General features: G+C 33.5%; 1 pseudogene; it reads left to right on the top strand.

The window, feature by feature from the left end:
* Positions 1 to 15779, top strand: part of LOC149138901 (uncharacterized) — a 129623-nt pseudogene extending 113844 nt beyond the window's left edge.
* Positions 15780 to 16976: the final 1197 nt, after the last annotated feature.

The raw sequence follows: 16976 nt of genomic DNA, 5'->3' as shown, positions 1-16976 counted from the left end.
TATATATTTGTTTAATAATTCAATTGTCCCAATCAAATTTTAAGTCCTAACATATGATGAGATTGCACATCCTATCTTGAAGAGTATATTGATTATTCACAATCCTATTCGTAAATAGTAGAATGCAATGAATGCTTGCCTTGCATCCAATGAGTTTCTTTGAGTAATTTGAGTTGAAGAGTAGAAAGAGTTATGCAAATTTGAAGGGATATGCATAAGATGAAGTAAGAGGCATATTTGAGGTTAATGGCTAGGGTTTAGAATATTTTGGGCTTTGTCATTCCTTAAGCTCATGGAAGACCTAGATGAAGTAAACAAAGCCCCCATCCTCTAGTCTTGTCTTCAAGTCACATAAAGAGGTGGTCAAGCTATGGAAGCACAATCAGCCTTAAGGCTCATTCAAACTCTTGACATCATGCAGACATCCTAGTGTCATATGGAGCCATACCTTTAGGGTCCTTGAGAGGAGACCAAAATGAGAAGTAATGTTTGTAAATCTTTCTTTCTATTGATGTAGCTGTATTTCCCAAACATTAAAACATATAAAGGCCCTATTATGTTGTGGGAAAGAATTGTTCCTTTCAATAGCGACTTGGTTGGAGTATCTCATGTTTCTCTCCTAGAGTTTAAGAATGAAAGCAAGGATGTGGGAGTCGCAAATGATGTGTAGTCAACTCTAGAGTTGTAAGGGATACCAGTATCTAAGGCCAAAAGTAGCAAAGAAGAAACAGTAACTTAATTAGGCCATAGGAAACAAAGTAAGAAGTGAATTATGGTTAAGTCAGAATTTGAGGATGGTAGAAGGCCTGAATGTTGGCTTGTTGGAGGTTGAAGATCTAATGGAATTTTTTTTTATTAGTCACGATTCAAAGAGAAATCAACGAAAGGGGATTCTATGTGCAAATGGTTCTTTTAATTTTGGAAGCCCAACCTTGGTTGTATCCCTACATTCCATATTTTATTTCGGGGCTAGATTTGTTTTATGGTGAAAGTCTAGGAGGATAATAAATTGTTTCTCAAGCGAGATTGGATGTGGGGGATGTTAGGGTCTTAGGTTTTTTACATCAAATGTATTTTCCTTGTCCATTGATTTTCAATTTTTGAAGTATTTGAGCCTATGACTACTACTATTGTCATAGTCTCCATATCATTGTCCGACATGCTTGAATTTATTCCATAGAGAGTTCATCCAAATCACGAAAGAGTGTCAAGACATTGGGATTCATGAGGTCACACGTGTTTATACACTCAAGTCAAAAGGGTTTATGTGTCAATAGTTCATTGATCAAAACTATCCAAAATGAAGTTGTGTCAATCTAAATTTATGATGATCATGAGGTCTGGCCATTAAATATTTTTAAATTCTTATCCCCTATTCCTATCTACCCCATGTTTCCCTATTTCCTACCCTATGTCCCCATGACACCACTACCATTTCCCTATACTCATCACATGTACAATCCCCATGTATAACATTCAACCACCCCCCCCCCCCCGGCACCCCTCCCCCACCCCCCCCCTCCCCCCATTATCTAAAAGACATTATGTTCCCAACATTTTAATGATGTCCCATGCTTTATTCATGCCAAATCAAGTGGAGCACTCTAAATCATTAGTTCAAATCATCATTACACTACAAGACAAAAGACAAGGGGTGATTCGAACTTTTATGCTTCCTTATTCTCATGCCACTATACAGTCACGAAAAATATGCCTGATAGGAGAACATAGAATCCCTACAGGATACCACAGACTAATTCCTAGCTAGCATTTGATGAGAAATTCAGGTCACACTCACTATGGGAATCTGCTGCGCAAGCTCTATTTTAGTCACCATTTTTCAGAATAGTTTCCAACCACACAGAGGAGAATTTTTGGAAACTAAAAGTAGTTTTAATCAAAAACAGATCAAGACACAATAACCTCTTCCAGTTTCTGCATAGGGTGTAACAGATTGACAGTTTTGAATACATATTCAAAGCTCATTTTTTCACAATTTGCAAATTTCCTATTTTAAGTCATTGTTTTGCAGAGCATTTTCTAGGAAGTTGGGGAATAATTTGGAGAAACTGAGAGAGTTTTATCTTCAAAAAACTATAATAGAAAATAACCTCTAACATTTTTTACACATGTATTACTATTTGGGAGATATGGTTCATTGTACAGGAGCTACGCAGTCACTGTGCAGACCCTCCCTACACATTTACACGCGTATTGGGAGGAAGCCACTTGTCAGGGTTTAAAGGGGTCTACATGGAGAAGATGTGGTAGCCAGCTCAAACATTCCGTTGTTAGTCACGTGTCATCTTTAGAAGTGAAAAGTTTCATCCTGGTTGCTACGTAGTGTTTGCACATTTAGTAGTCAAATTTTATACTTTTTGTTGTTCTCACTTCATGATGGTGATCTTCAATGATAAGATTTTTGTTTTTATAGAAAAAACTTATATTTAAAGGCAAAGATACTTTTTGTTTTTTGTTTTTTTGTTTTTTTGAGGAAAAATACTTCAAAAAATAACAACTTTCCTCATTTTTTTCCAATCGATGCACTGTTTGGATCAATGGTGCAGCTAATCTAGACACCTATTATATTTTTTCTATGTCTATTTAAACTAAGAAATATATGAAGTAATGGTTGTTGATGGTTCAACACTATTTTGTTTTTAGTTTTTCAGAATTTATGTGATTGTGATCAATTCATGGTTATAATACTTATGACTTGAGGGTTATTGGTTATACTTTGAAAGGATTCTTATGGTATGATGTTTGGAGTTATCTTTGTTTATTTCTTAGTTATTATATTGTTCCTTTTTATTTTATGAGTATAATGATATCGGTTGATTTAGAATTCAGTTAAGCTGCTCTAATAAACTATTTTCATATTTCAGTTGCAAATGGAATGTTATATACTCATGACTATTATTTATTATGTTTAATCCTCTTTCTTATATATGAATAGCATTATTATTCGCATAGGAAATATCTGTTTCTTTAGTTTTTCTCCTCTATACTACAGCCTGCTACTGTGTCCAAAGTCATGCCTAACAATCCATTTTAGAAGATGTCGATTTACTTTCATAAGTAAAATGAATAAAAGGACAATTGATCACATTTTATCACCCTTTCTACCATTTGTAGTTCAACCAAATACATTAAAATCCCCTTTTCAATACATGGTCTCTGAAAAATTATGCTTTAAAGTATTTAAACTTCATATTTTTCGGGTGAGGGAGCCCCCTCCAGTTGATGAAGACCAATCTCTCAACCCAAAGTGGTTTTTGGTTACCTCTAGGTTCCTCTCCTCAGCTTGGAGGAATTATGAAGTACTAACATATTGGTGTCATTTCCAGGGAGCGAACAGTTTCATTTTCTCTGGGAAAGATCATCCAATTTTTTAGATCTGGTTGTTGATGGTGCACAACAGTCAGACACAAGAAGGTTGAACCATTCACTTGGTGACTCCAGTATTCAAAGGTAAATAGTTTCAGTAGTTTTGAGATGAATTCAGCTACGAGGTATGCGCCTATGAATTATGCTCATATTCTAGGCTTTCCAAACCACATGCATTGTGTAGATTGGTAAACTTATTTTCCAAGATTCAAAGATGAAAATGGAGATGATGCTGCTCTGCATCTGGTTAAATTTCACATGCATGTACACAAGCTAAGGGTTCAATTTCCTAAATATTGTGTCACGAAGATGTTCATGGCCACTCTAGAAGGAAACGAAAGATTATGGTATGAAAATTTCCAGTTGCTAGTTTCTACTGTTTAAAATATTTTCATGCAGTATTCTTTGAAAATTTTAAAGAATTTTATCCATCTTTATTGTTGATTCAAAACCGTTGTGAACTTTTTGTGAGTTTCATTGAATATTTGGAGAGTTATTATGAAGATGATTAGTTCATGGACTATGAAATTATAGAGGCCCTAAATGAGAAACCTTTCTTTTATCAAGAAGAAAGGTTAGAGGATATTGATCAAGATATTTAGGATAATTCTCATGAAACACTATTTTCTCAGCAAGCTGAAAATGAAATTAATGTTTTTTCTCCCAAGTTTGATGATAAATACTAGCAACCTTTAGTCATTTCAAAAGAGAAGGAAGTGGAAAATAAACAACTTATTTATAATGAAGAGTCAATTCTTACAAGTGACAATTATGAGATTGAGTTTGGGAAAAACTTTGAAAATCATATTAAATTCTCAAGAAGATGAAGGTATTATTCATCAAAGTAGGAGCCAATTAATGATAGTTGCATCATAGGGTCATGGTTACAAGAAGATAATAAGAAAGGAGTTATTTCTCTTCTTAAAAATCAAAATGATATTCTCACTGAATTATGGGAAGGGTTGTTTTTGGAAACTCCAATGTTAAATAAGATGGAAGTTGTATTGGAAATGTCACAAGGATATGTAGAATTTGACCTTGATGTATATGGAAAAACTAATGAACATATTGTTGCCATTTCTTTTTAAGATAATCCTAAATTTTTGAAATACTGTTTCCTTCTTCTTGTTGATCTTCAAATAAAGTATCGGTGGAATTTTGAGTTGCCACTCTCTTTTTTCTTCTGCCGGCTCATGAGAAGTATGAGAAAAACTCAGTCAAGTATCCATTTTCTTGATTGGCTACATTGGAGAGAAGAGATCACCTAGTGTATATAACTTTAGCAAGTTAAGAGTAGGAAGCGGTGTGTTGGGTGTGTTTTTATTTCATTTTCAGATTTTTGTTTTTAGTAGGTGTGGACAACAATCATCAATGTTTGAAGCCCAAGGAGAAGGCTCTAAGACTTTGGTGATTTGTTGTTAAATTTCTGATTTATTTTAAAGTTTTGAGCTTTGTAATCAGATAGTTAGTTGAGTTTTAGTCGTTTTATGTTTGACTCCATTGACCAATGGTCTTAATAGGCTACTATTTTGTGGTTTTTGTTCTTGGCACCTCGCTAGGAGGTTTCCATCCCCATTGGAGACAATGTTAGGGTCTTAGGTTTTTTTACATCAAATGTATTTTCCTTGTCCATTGATTTTCAGTTTTTGAAGTAGTTGAGCCTATGACTACTGCTGCTATCATAGTCTCTAGATCATTATTTGACATCCTTGAATTTATTCCATAGAGAGTTCATCCAAAGCACGAAAGAGTGTTAAGTCAGTGGGATTCATGAGGTCACACATGTTTATACAGTCAAGTCAAAAGGGCTTATGTGTCAGTTATTCATCAATCAGAACCATTCAAAATGAAGTTGTGTCAGTCTAAAGTTCTGATGGTCATGAGGTTTGGTCATTAAATATGTTTTAAATTCTTATCCCCTATTCCTATCTACCCCATGTTTCCCTATTTCCTACCCTATTTCCCCATGACACCACTACCACTTCCCTATACTCATCACATGTACAATCCTCATGTATAACATGCAACCCCCCCCCCCCCCCCCCCCCCCCACACACACCCCCCCACATTACCTAAGAGACATTATAGTCCCAACATTTTAATCATTTCCCATGCTTTATGCTCATGCCAAATCAAGTGGAGCACTCTGACTCATCAGTTCAAATCATCATTGCACTACAAAACAAAAGACAAGGGGTGATTCAAATTTTATGTCGCCTTATTCTCATGCCACTGTACAATCATGAAAAATCTTCCTAATATAAGCACATAACATCCCTACAGGATACCACAGATCGATTCCCAACTGGCAGTTGATGAGAAATTGAGGTCACACTCATTGTGGGAATCTACTGTGCAAGCTCTAGTTTAGTCACCTTTTTGTAGAACAGTTTCCGACCACACGAAGGAGAATTTTGGGAAACAGAAATAGTTTTTTATCTAGCATAGACCAAGACACAATAACCTCTTCAATTTTCTACATAGGTGTAACAATCGATATTTTCAAATGCATCTTCAAAGTTCATTTTTCGCAATTCGTAAATTTCCTATTTTAAGGCATTGTTTTACAGAGAAATTTATGGGAAGATGGGGAAGAATTTAGAGAAACAAGGAGAGTTTTATCTTAAAAAAACTATCATCTAAAATAACTTCCTTCCATTTTTATACAAGTATTACGTTTTGGGAGATATGGCCCACTATACAGGCGCTACGCAGTCGTTGCCCAGTTGTTGTGCAGACCCTGCCTACACATTTGCACGTGTATTGGGAGGAAGCCACTTGTTGAGGTTTAAACGGGTAGGCATGGAGAATATGTGGAAGCCATCTCAAATCTTCAGTTATTAGCCATGTTCTAGCTTTGGAAGCGAAAAGTCCCATCCTCGTTGTCACGGAGTTGCTACGTAACCTTTGCACAATCAGGAGTCAGATTTTATACTTTTTGTTGTTATCACTTCATGATGATGATATTTGATGATAAGATTTTCTCTTTTTTAGAAAAAAAATAGTTTTCAAGGCAAAGATACTTTCTCTTTTTGTTTTTGAGGAAAAATAATTTAAAACACAACAAATTTCCTCATTTTTTTTTGAATCAAGCCACTATTTGGATCAATGGTGCAGTGAATCTAGACACTTATTATATTTTGTCTATGTCTATTTAAACTGAGAAATATATGAAGTAATGGTTGTTGATGGTTCAGCACTATTTTGGCTTCATTTTTTCAAAATTTATGTGATTGTGATCAATTCATGGTTATAATACTTATGACTTGAGGGTTATCAGTTATACTTTGCAAGGATTCTTATGGTATGATGTATGGAGTTATCTTTGTTTATTTCTCAGTTATTCTATTGTTCCTTTTCGTTTTATGAGTATAATGATCTCGGTTGATTTAGAATTCAGTTAAGCTGCTCTAGTCAATTGTTTTCATATTTCAGTTGCAAATGGAATGTTATATACTCATGATTGTTATTTCTTCTGTTTAATTCTCTTTCTTATGTATGAATAGCATTATTATTCGCATAGGAAAGATCTGTTTCTTTAGTTTTTCTCCTCTATACTACAACCTGCTACTGTGTCCAAAGTCATGCCTAACAAGCCCTTGTAGAAGATGTCGATTTTACTTGCATAAGTAAAATGAATAAAAGGACAATTGATCACATGTTATCACCCTTTCTACCATTTGTACTTCAACCAAATACATTAAAATCCCCTTTTCCAGACCTGGTCTCTGTAAAAATTGTGCTTTAAAGTCTTTAAACTTCATATTTTTCGAGTGAGGGAGCCCCCTTCGGTTGGAGAAGACCAGTATCTCAACCCAAAGCGGTTTTTGGTTACCTCTAGGTTCCTCTCCTCAACCTGGAGGAATTACAGAGTGCTAACAGGGGCCCTCTAGACAGTACCTAAAAAGTGGAAACTATGTTTTGACCCAAAGGGGGAACAAACATCATTGCAATAGATTCAGGCTCCCTTTAGAGTCATGCAATTCAAAAAAATTGGAAGGGTTAGTAATGCTATAGGTAATTTTATATTCTTGGAGAAAATTTTCAATTTCAAAGATATGATAATGGTTAAAATGTTGGTAGAAACTGATCTTCATGACGTATTTCCTACAAATACTCATATTTACCAAGGAAATGGATTCTTTTGAACAGTGAAAATTCCCATTTCATTGAGCTGGTTGTCATACAATTCTATGGGAAGATTGTACAAACTCTAAAAGATCAGTAGAGAGAGAAAAACACATGGATGAAGGTGTCTATGGATTTTAATTTGGAGACCAATCTGAAGTCTCGACAAGGTAGAATAAAAAGGGTAGGAAAATCTCAAGACTTTTGATTCAGATGTTGTTCCAACTTCCAACTTTTGAAGGTGATAAGTGCTAATCCGAGGTATGTGGTCCTAAAGTTGTTGAAAGAACACGTGATTTTCTTATGAATTTTCAAAGTAATTCCCCTTTTATCAATTCCTCATGTTATCAAACAATAATAAACAAATCCCCTTAAGTGTTCCAAAATTGTTTATAATGTTAAAGAGGGTTTAGGGGACTTTAAGGCTCCCCCTTGGAATTTGGGTCCATGTTTTGCTTCAGGAAATTATGGCATTCCCTTCATGCTGGCTATCCATTCTTTAGACCATGCAATCCAATATTCAAAAGATTCATCAGATGACATGGGGATTTGTTCTTTGTCCCATTTGGGCGATCAACCAGTTAAAGAGGTCTCTCAAAATAAAGGTGATGAGATGGTCAATTCATCTTACCATATAAGATCAATGAAAGAATGTTGTGCGTGATTTTTGGATTTGGAAGGGAGTTTAGCACTTGATCGAGATCACCAAGTATAAATTGGAAGAAACTCTAATAACTCTAAAGAAACTTCTTGGTTTCAAAAGGAGAGGAGGGAAAGGGAACAATTGACAATCAATGAAGCTCTTGTAGCAAGAAAAACCCCATTTCAAAATAATTTTCCATCCATTTCATTGAAGTTCAAAATTTGATTTATATAGAACCAATTAAATTAGCACCTGCCTAGAGAAATGACTAGAAAGGATGAAGTGGAATTTTAAAAAGTCTAGATAGATTCTTTGTTACTGCTCAGTTGATGTCAGATTCAGAGAGTGAAATCATGGATTGTTTAGGGAATTTCAGCCTATCTTGCTGCAAATTGAATAAGTGAGCAAGAAGCCTCTGTCCCCTTTAAGTTTAATCACTACCCGCTAAATAAAAAGGATTCCAAAGCTAACGAAGATCATTATGCATTATTTTGTTTTAATGTAATATCTAATTGTTATGTGTATTTTTGGCATTCTATTGGTTTAAAACACAAAAGAAACATAATTTTCTATCAAGTGAAATGGATACCTTCAGTACTTTCATGCAACTATTACTAGTTTTCTTGCACAATATTGGATAGTAAAGCAAGTGACTAGATTAAAACTCAAAAATGCATTCAGAATTTAAAAATAGCCATAAAATGAAAATTATGAAGGCTTGAGAAAATGTCCAAGACAATCCACTTTGAAAGTTATGCATGGAATAATCATACCTCCAAAGTAATGACTCCTCAAAAATTCCTTTCTACTCGCGTTCTGGTGTAACCAAGTTGCAAATCCAATACTTTGTAAAACAAAACAACTCATCTTAATGAAAAATAAATAACTTCTTTTCAAATTACTACAAGTCTTACAACTAATCTTGCTAGTCTTGTCATTCAAGAAAACCCACTGTTTACTCTAGCCATTGGTGTTAGCGCTTTTCTTCAGTAAAACCTCTGAAATCGTCCTCCTTAATCAACATTATTAACCACAAATTTACAAGGGAGATGTGTAGATGATAAATGTGCAATGGTCCTAATGGGAAATCATGAAGAACTTCCTGTTTTATTTGTACATTTGTCGCATTATACTTAATTCTATCATAACCATATAATGGAAAAATAGCAGATCCAATGCAACAAAGCTAGTTCACTAAGAAAATAAAAATCCATAAAAAATAGTTATACAACTATAAAAAGTCTTAGATCTAGAGAGATGTTTCTCATTGTATCTTTATACTTAGAAAGGATAACCCATGCCAGAACTGACCGATGAAATTATCAGAATTGGACATATAGTATTAGGAATAAAACTCATTCGAGTATATATGAAAATTATCATACTTAGTGTGAGCTCTCCACCAGGACAAGTTTTAGAATGGATCCAACAGTAGAATCATGTATTAACGACATTCATTGCAACTATTTTATAGGCAAGAGACTTTATTGTTCATAGGATTTAGCATACATGGCCCATATTTTTCACATGGCTATTGCGTTTGGGGAGGTTATTTCTGCTACTTTTCACATTCTAGTTGGAATGGTGTCTCATAGCCATGGACTCATTTCTTCTTTTGGGAACATCATCCTCTTTTGTGGTTATTTGGTGCAACTTTCTTATCTTCACCACAATGGCAGACATTTTCAATGTTTTTCTGGGCTTGGGATTTATTGATTTAGGGTGTAGTTTGCACAATGGCATTTGTTTTTGGCTGCATAGCTTCAGTTTTGACAACATTTGTTATTGGGATGGTGGTTCTATGTATACATGGTAGCTTTCAGATGAGAAACTTATAGACTATAGCAATAGGTATTGATTTTTCTCTGAATCATGAACATCTAGCGTTTTTTATCACAATTATGTACTCTATATATTTTTCTAAATTTCAAGTGGGATGGCTTGGCATGGTTCTGTGCATGAACTTGGTTTTCATAACTAGTGACATTTTGATTTACTTTCTAAATAACAATGCAAAATAAGGTAAAGAGAGAGTTTTTGATCCACAATCTAAAGGGACTAATGGCAAGGAAATAAATTTCTCTCATACATTTGGATAAAGTGGTCCTCATGGCGAAGAAGGTAATTTTTCTTTAGCTAGACAATTTGGTGAAAGCTCATAGTACAGTCAGTCTAGAGATAGTGAAAGAGGGACCTCAACCAGTGGCTTGGCTAGAGGATATCCATCTTCTGAAGAGGAAGTATTCTAACTATTAGATAGCCCTGATCACTATGCAGTGTTGGGTTTATCTCATTATGAGAACATAGACATTGTTGTCCTCAAAAAGGAGTACAGGAAAAAGGAAATTTTGGTTCATCCTAACAAATATATGGATAATGTAAAAGTTGAGGAAGCTTTTAAGAAACTCCAAAATGGATATGAGGTTCTATTGGATTTAGTTAAGAGGAAAATTTATGATAATGAACTAAGGAGGGAGGAGCTAGTTAGTCACCTTCGCGGTTTTAGAAGTTTTGTTCAAAGGAGTGGTAGGCACAACCCTTTTATATATAGGTGTGCTAATGTTGAGGATGAGAGGGATGGAATTCAATAAAATTCAAGAAGAATAGCTTGCAAAAAATGCAATGGTTCACATATTTGGATACATACTGATAGGAAAAAAGCATGAGTTAGGTGGTGCCAGGATTGCCAATATTACCATCAAGAAAAATATGGAGATGGATGGGTTGAAAAAACAGGCCATGCATGTTTTTTTGGGGTGCTTAGAAAAATGGACACACCATGTGCATATGCTTTTGTTTTAAGCAAAGTATTTATGCAACTAAGCGGGCCATTTGACAGGGTATGAAGTTATTAAGGAATTTAGACTTCTGTGATCCATAACATTGTTTAGATAATCTTCGGCAAAATCACATAACCAATCTTTTGTCGACGCGTTTCGAACCAACCAGTGTGGTTCATCGTCAGGACAAGTTGAAGAACAGATCCAGCTTAGCCTGTTTAAATAGCTAGAGCAGAGACACCAACGGTTACCTGGCCAAAGGTTGACTTAAGGAGCAAGGTCAAATTTAGTTAAAATAGGTAAGAAATAAATAAATATATCAATGATAAAATTATAATATAATAATAAATAAGTCAAAAATAAATAAATATACATAAATTTAGTTAAATTAGGTGTGAGATAACTAAATAAATATATAATTATATAAATAAAGTAATAATAAATTATTTATTTATTAAATAAATATATAAATATATATAAAAATATAATAATTTATATATATTTATTTAAATAAATAAAAATAAAAATAATAATAATTTATATTTATTTATTTATTACATAAAAATAAATCTATAAATTAATAAAAATAATAGCAAAGGTAAATTATTTACTTAATTTATAAATATAAAATCATATATAAATATATAAGTTTAGATATATTAGGTGTGAGATAACTAACTATATAGATATATAAATAAAATAATAAATTATTTATTTATTAAATAAATATATAAATAAATCAAAAATAAATAAATATAGTTAAATTAGGGGTGAGATAACTAAATAAATATATAAATAAAGTAATAATAAATTATTTAATTATTAAATAAATATATAAATATATAAAAATATAATAATTTATATTTATTTATTTAAATAAATAAAAATAATAAAAATAATGATTTATATTTATTTATTTATTAAATAAAAATAAATCTAAAAATATAAATTAATACATCTAATAGCAAAGGTAAATTATTTACTTAATTTATAAATATAAAATCATATATAAATATATAAGTATAGTTATATTAGGTGTGAGATAACTAAATATATAGATATATAAATAAAATAATAAATTATTTATTTATTAAATAAATATATAAATATATAAATAATAAAAATATATTTGTTTATTTATTAAATAAATAAATAAATAAAAAATTATAGCAAAAGTAAATTATTTACTTAATTTATATAAATGGTATCATTAGTGAGGTAAATAAATATAAATTCATATATAACCATATAAATTTAGTTATATTAGGTGTAAGATAATTAAGCAAAAGATAGATAAATAATCAGTATTTATTCAATATTCCAATAAAATTATTAAAGTTAATTCTGTCATTAGGTAATTAAATTATTACTTATATGGTTTAAAAAGAGTTATAGTAGAACTAAATATAAAGGCATAAACCATTGACATTATGGAAACAAAATTACAAATCTAATTAAAATATACCCAATAGCATCATAAACGGGATAAGGCTAATACAATGATTAGCCTGAAATTAATTAATAACCTAATAAAAACTCAAACACTCCATAATGCTAGGACTAACCTACCAAAAACAAACTTAAGGAGAGGGAAGACAGAAACCCTAAGACCCAACAAACGGGGAAAGAGGAGGCTAGGAAGCCAAGGCTGGGACCCAGCAACTGCTAATCCTCCAGCCATCATCCCTATTAAGATTGTTTGGCCTTTTCTCAATCTCCAGGGCCTCTTTAAATTTGCGATGGTGAAACTGCGCAACTTTGGCAATGACTTGAGCCTCCTCTATACATACATGGTGCATAGTCTTCTCTGCATGCTCAGCCAGGGCTGAAGACTTGGTCCTACCATGCCTTAGTTCAGCTAAATGCTCGCTAATACGTTGGTTGATGGAGCGACCAGTCTCACCAATATAAGGGGTCCCATAGGAACAGGGAATGATATATACGCCCTTCATGTCCTTAGCGTCAATCGGGTCTTTCACCGACCTGAGGGAGCCCCGGATAGTGTTGAGAGGTCTAAAAGTTGCGGGCACATCGTACTTCTTTAGAATCCTCGCAATCCTGTCCGTGGTCCCCTGGATGTAAGGAAGGTTCACGCCCATGATATGATCTTTAGGAACCCTATGGATAAGGATGGGGTCCCCCTGAGACCCATTGTCAATACCATCGGTGGTCCGACTTACCTCCTGGCCAAGTTCCTCGCTGCGAAGTTGAGACCCTTGGTTGGGCAAACTGAGTCCTTTGTCAAAGACTCAGCGTCTTTTATTGAGGATCTTAAGAGGATTAAACTTGAGCCCGAGGACATTCTGGTAAGTTTCGACGTGGTCTCTCTTTACACTTGTATTCCTATCAATGAGGCCATGGAGGTAATTAATAAGCTAACTGACCCCGATACGGCTATGTTAGTTGAGCTTTGCCTTACCTCTACCTTTTTCAGCTTCGAGGGAGAATTCTATGAGCAGACTTGCGGAGTTGCCATGGGCTCCCCCTTGTCCCCTGTCGTCGCTAATCTCTTCATGGAGGATTTTGAGTCCAAGGCTTTGGCCTCCTCTCGTCTCTTACCGAAGCTTTGGAAAAGATTTGTTGATGACACTGGTGTTGTCTGGTCTCATGGTCCTGACGAGCTGGATCGTTTCTTCAGTCCCCTCAATAGCCAATCCACCGCCATTAAATTCACGATGGAAAACGAAGATAATGGTTGTCTTCCGTTCTTCGATGTTCTCATCTCTAAGAAGGTGGATGGTTCCTTTTCTCATCAGGTATTTAGGAAGAAGACGCATACTGAGCAATACTTGCATGCTTCTTCGCATCATTTCCCCGCTCAGAAGTTAGGGGTTCTTAGCACGCTTGCCACCCGTGCTGTAAGAATTTCGGATGAGGAGAGCCTGGAAACGGAGAAGGCTCATCTCCTAGATGTTTTTGAAAAGAATGGTTACAAGAGGCACCTCAGTCAAAAAGCCTTCCTTAGGGCCAAGAAGGAGCCTTCAATCCATAGGGTTCCTAAAGATCATATCATGGGTGTGAACCTTCCTTACATCCAGGGGACCACGGACAGGATTGCAAGGATTCTAAAGAAGTACGATGTGCCCGCAACTTTTAGACCTATCAACACTATCCAGGGCTCCCTCAGGTCGGTGAAAGACCCGATTGACCCTAAGGACATGAAGGGCGTATATATCATTCCCTGTTCCTGTGGGACCCCTTATATTGGTGAGACTGGTCGCTCCATCAACCAACGTATTAGCGAGCATTCAGCTGACCTAAGGCATGGTAGGACCAAGTCCTCAGCCCTAGCTGAGCATGCAGAGAAGACTATGCACCATGTATGTATAGAGGAGGCTCAAGTCATTGCCAAAGTTGCGCAGTTTCACCATCGCAAATTTAGAGAGGCCCTGGAGATTGAGAAAAGGCCAAACAATCTTAATAGGGATGATGGCTGGAGGATTAGCAGTTGTTGGGTCCCAGCCTTGGCTTCCTAGCCTCCTCTTTCCCCGTTTGTTGGTTCTTAGGGTTTCTGTCTTCCCTCTCCTTAAGTTTGTTTTTGGCAGGTTAGTCCTAGCATTATGGAGTGTTTGAGTTTTTATTAGGTTATTAATTAATTTCGGGCTAATCATTGTATTAGCCTTATCCCGTTTATGATGCTATTGGGTATATTTTAATTAGATTTGTATTTTTGTTTCCATAATGTCAATGGTTTATGCCTTTATATTTAGTTCTACTATAACTCTTTTTAAACCATATAAGTAATAATTTAATTACCTAATGACAGAATTAACTTTAATAATTTTATTGGAATATTGAATAAATACTGATTATTTATCTATCTTTTGCTTAATTATCTTACACCTAATATAACTAAATTTATATGGTTATATATGAATTTATATTTATTTACCTCACTAATGATACCATTTATATAAATTAAGTAAATAATTTACTTTTGCTATAATTTTTTATTTATTTATTTATTTATTTATTTAATAAATAAACAAATATATTTTTATTATTTATATATTTATATATTTATTTAATAAATAAATAATTTATTATTTTATTTATATATCTATATATTTAGTTATCTCACACCTAATATAACTATACTTATATATTTATATATGATTTTATATTTATAAATTAAGTAAATAATTTACCTTTGCTATTAGATGTATTAATTTATATTTTTAGATTTATTTTTATTTAATAAATAAATAATTTATTATTACTTTATTTATATAATTATATATTTATTTAGTTATCTCACACCTAATTTAACTAAATTTATATATATTTATTTATTTTTGATTTATTTATTATTATATTATAATTTTATCATTGATATATTTATTTATTTCTTACCTATTATAACTAAATTTGACCTTGCTCCTTAAGTCAACCTTTGGCCAGGTAACCGTTGGTGTCTCTGCTCTAGCTATTTAAACAGGCTAAGCTGGATCTGTTCTTCAACTTGTCCTGACGATGAACCACACTGGTTGGTTCGAAACGCGTCGACAAAAGATTGGTTATGTGATTTTGCCGAAGATTATCTAAACAAGGGTATGAAGTGTCCTCCAAACACAACCAAGCCACATTTTCATGTGAATACTACCCTTATGGGAAAATATTATTCTCGAGGAGGAACTTCAACTAACAAAGTTGGCACAAACGTTGATGTACCTAAAAACCTAGATAAGAATATGACAGAAGTGTTTCTTGATTGGTTTCAAAATGCAGTAGCATCTATGATGTTTGACACTAGTATTGGTGTACCAGAAAATGCGAGCATGAAGATTGGGAATCATGTCTAAAATAACAAGAAAAAGAGAAAGGGAAAGAAACAATGGTAAGGAATTAAATGGATTTTGTTGACACAAATATTTGTGTTATCCCATGTATGCATACATTTTGTAAATAAACCCCCCCATGTTGTAGATCTATGGCTTTATTATTACTGCAAGTATCATATGAGCTTGTAACATTAATATTTTTATTGAAGTGAAAGAAAAGATTTTCTTCCAATTTTCAAGTTCAAATTCTGGAATCGAAGTTAGATATAGAAAAGGAATTTTATAATCTTTATTCTATTGTCTAGCTTAAGAATTCATTGAAACATAGGTTTTAAGCTAACTAGAAAAAAAAAATATATATATCCCTATGAGCTTAAACTTCATGATACGTACATATGCATCACGTACAGGATGGAGTTCAGAGACTTCTCACATTTCTACCAACATATCATGAAAAATGCCAAAAACTCCTCCTATGGAAGAGAAATGTAATTTTTGTTCAGATTAGTAGTCTTCAACCCGAATAAGCCAACTGCATACTTTGTATCCATGTGGACAGCCAAGAAAATTGTATCCAAGGAAATCACCCACATATAGTATATGAAAATTGACACAATATATTGTCAAATCAATCCACCACCATGAAAAGCAAGTTGACTGCAAAAAACAAAAACAAAAACAAAAGCAAAAACAAAACAAAAACAAAACAAAACAAAAAAAACAAACAAACAACAAAAAAAAAAAAAAAACAAAAAGACAACAACAACAAACAAAAGCAAAAAAAAAAACAGCAACAACAACAAACAAAAACAAAAAACTAAAAAACTAAACAAAACTAAAAAAGCTAAACTAAACTAAAAAAAAAAAAACAAGAAAGAAAAAAAAACAAAAAACAAAAAAAAATTGGACCATGTACCTTCTGACATCAAAATTTTTCTAGCAATTAATTATTAAACCAATAAAATCATGAAACTAATCAAGGAATAAGATTTATGTACTTTTAACAACAGTAGTTCTGAACAACATTATTCAAAACCAAGAAGATTGTACTAGGGATATGCCTCTCCTTGGTTGTTCTTTACTCCTACCTCCTACTTCTTCCCCTTTCCCCCTATAGAATACATCATATCTTGACACTACAAACTTATTTTATAATATTGCACTGGGGAAAAAAGGACATCAGATCATAGTACTGATTACCAGCTTAGTGAAGGTGTTGAAGTGACCAGCCTTCTATTCAATAGAAATATGATTGGA

Source organism: Pinus tabuliformis, chromosome X (assembly GCF_031772625.1).
Source record: "Pinus tabuliformis cultivar Carrire ecotype Pingquan chromosome X, CPIR1, whole genome shotgun sequence".
Taxonomy (NCBI): Eukaryota; Viridiplantae; Streptophyta; class Pinopsida; order Pinales; family Pinaceae; genus Pinus; species Pinus tabuliformis.
Note: the sequence above shows the minus strand (reverse complement) of the source record. Positions and strands in the feature narration are given on the sequence as shown.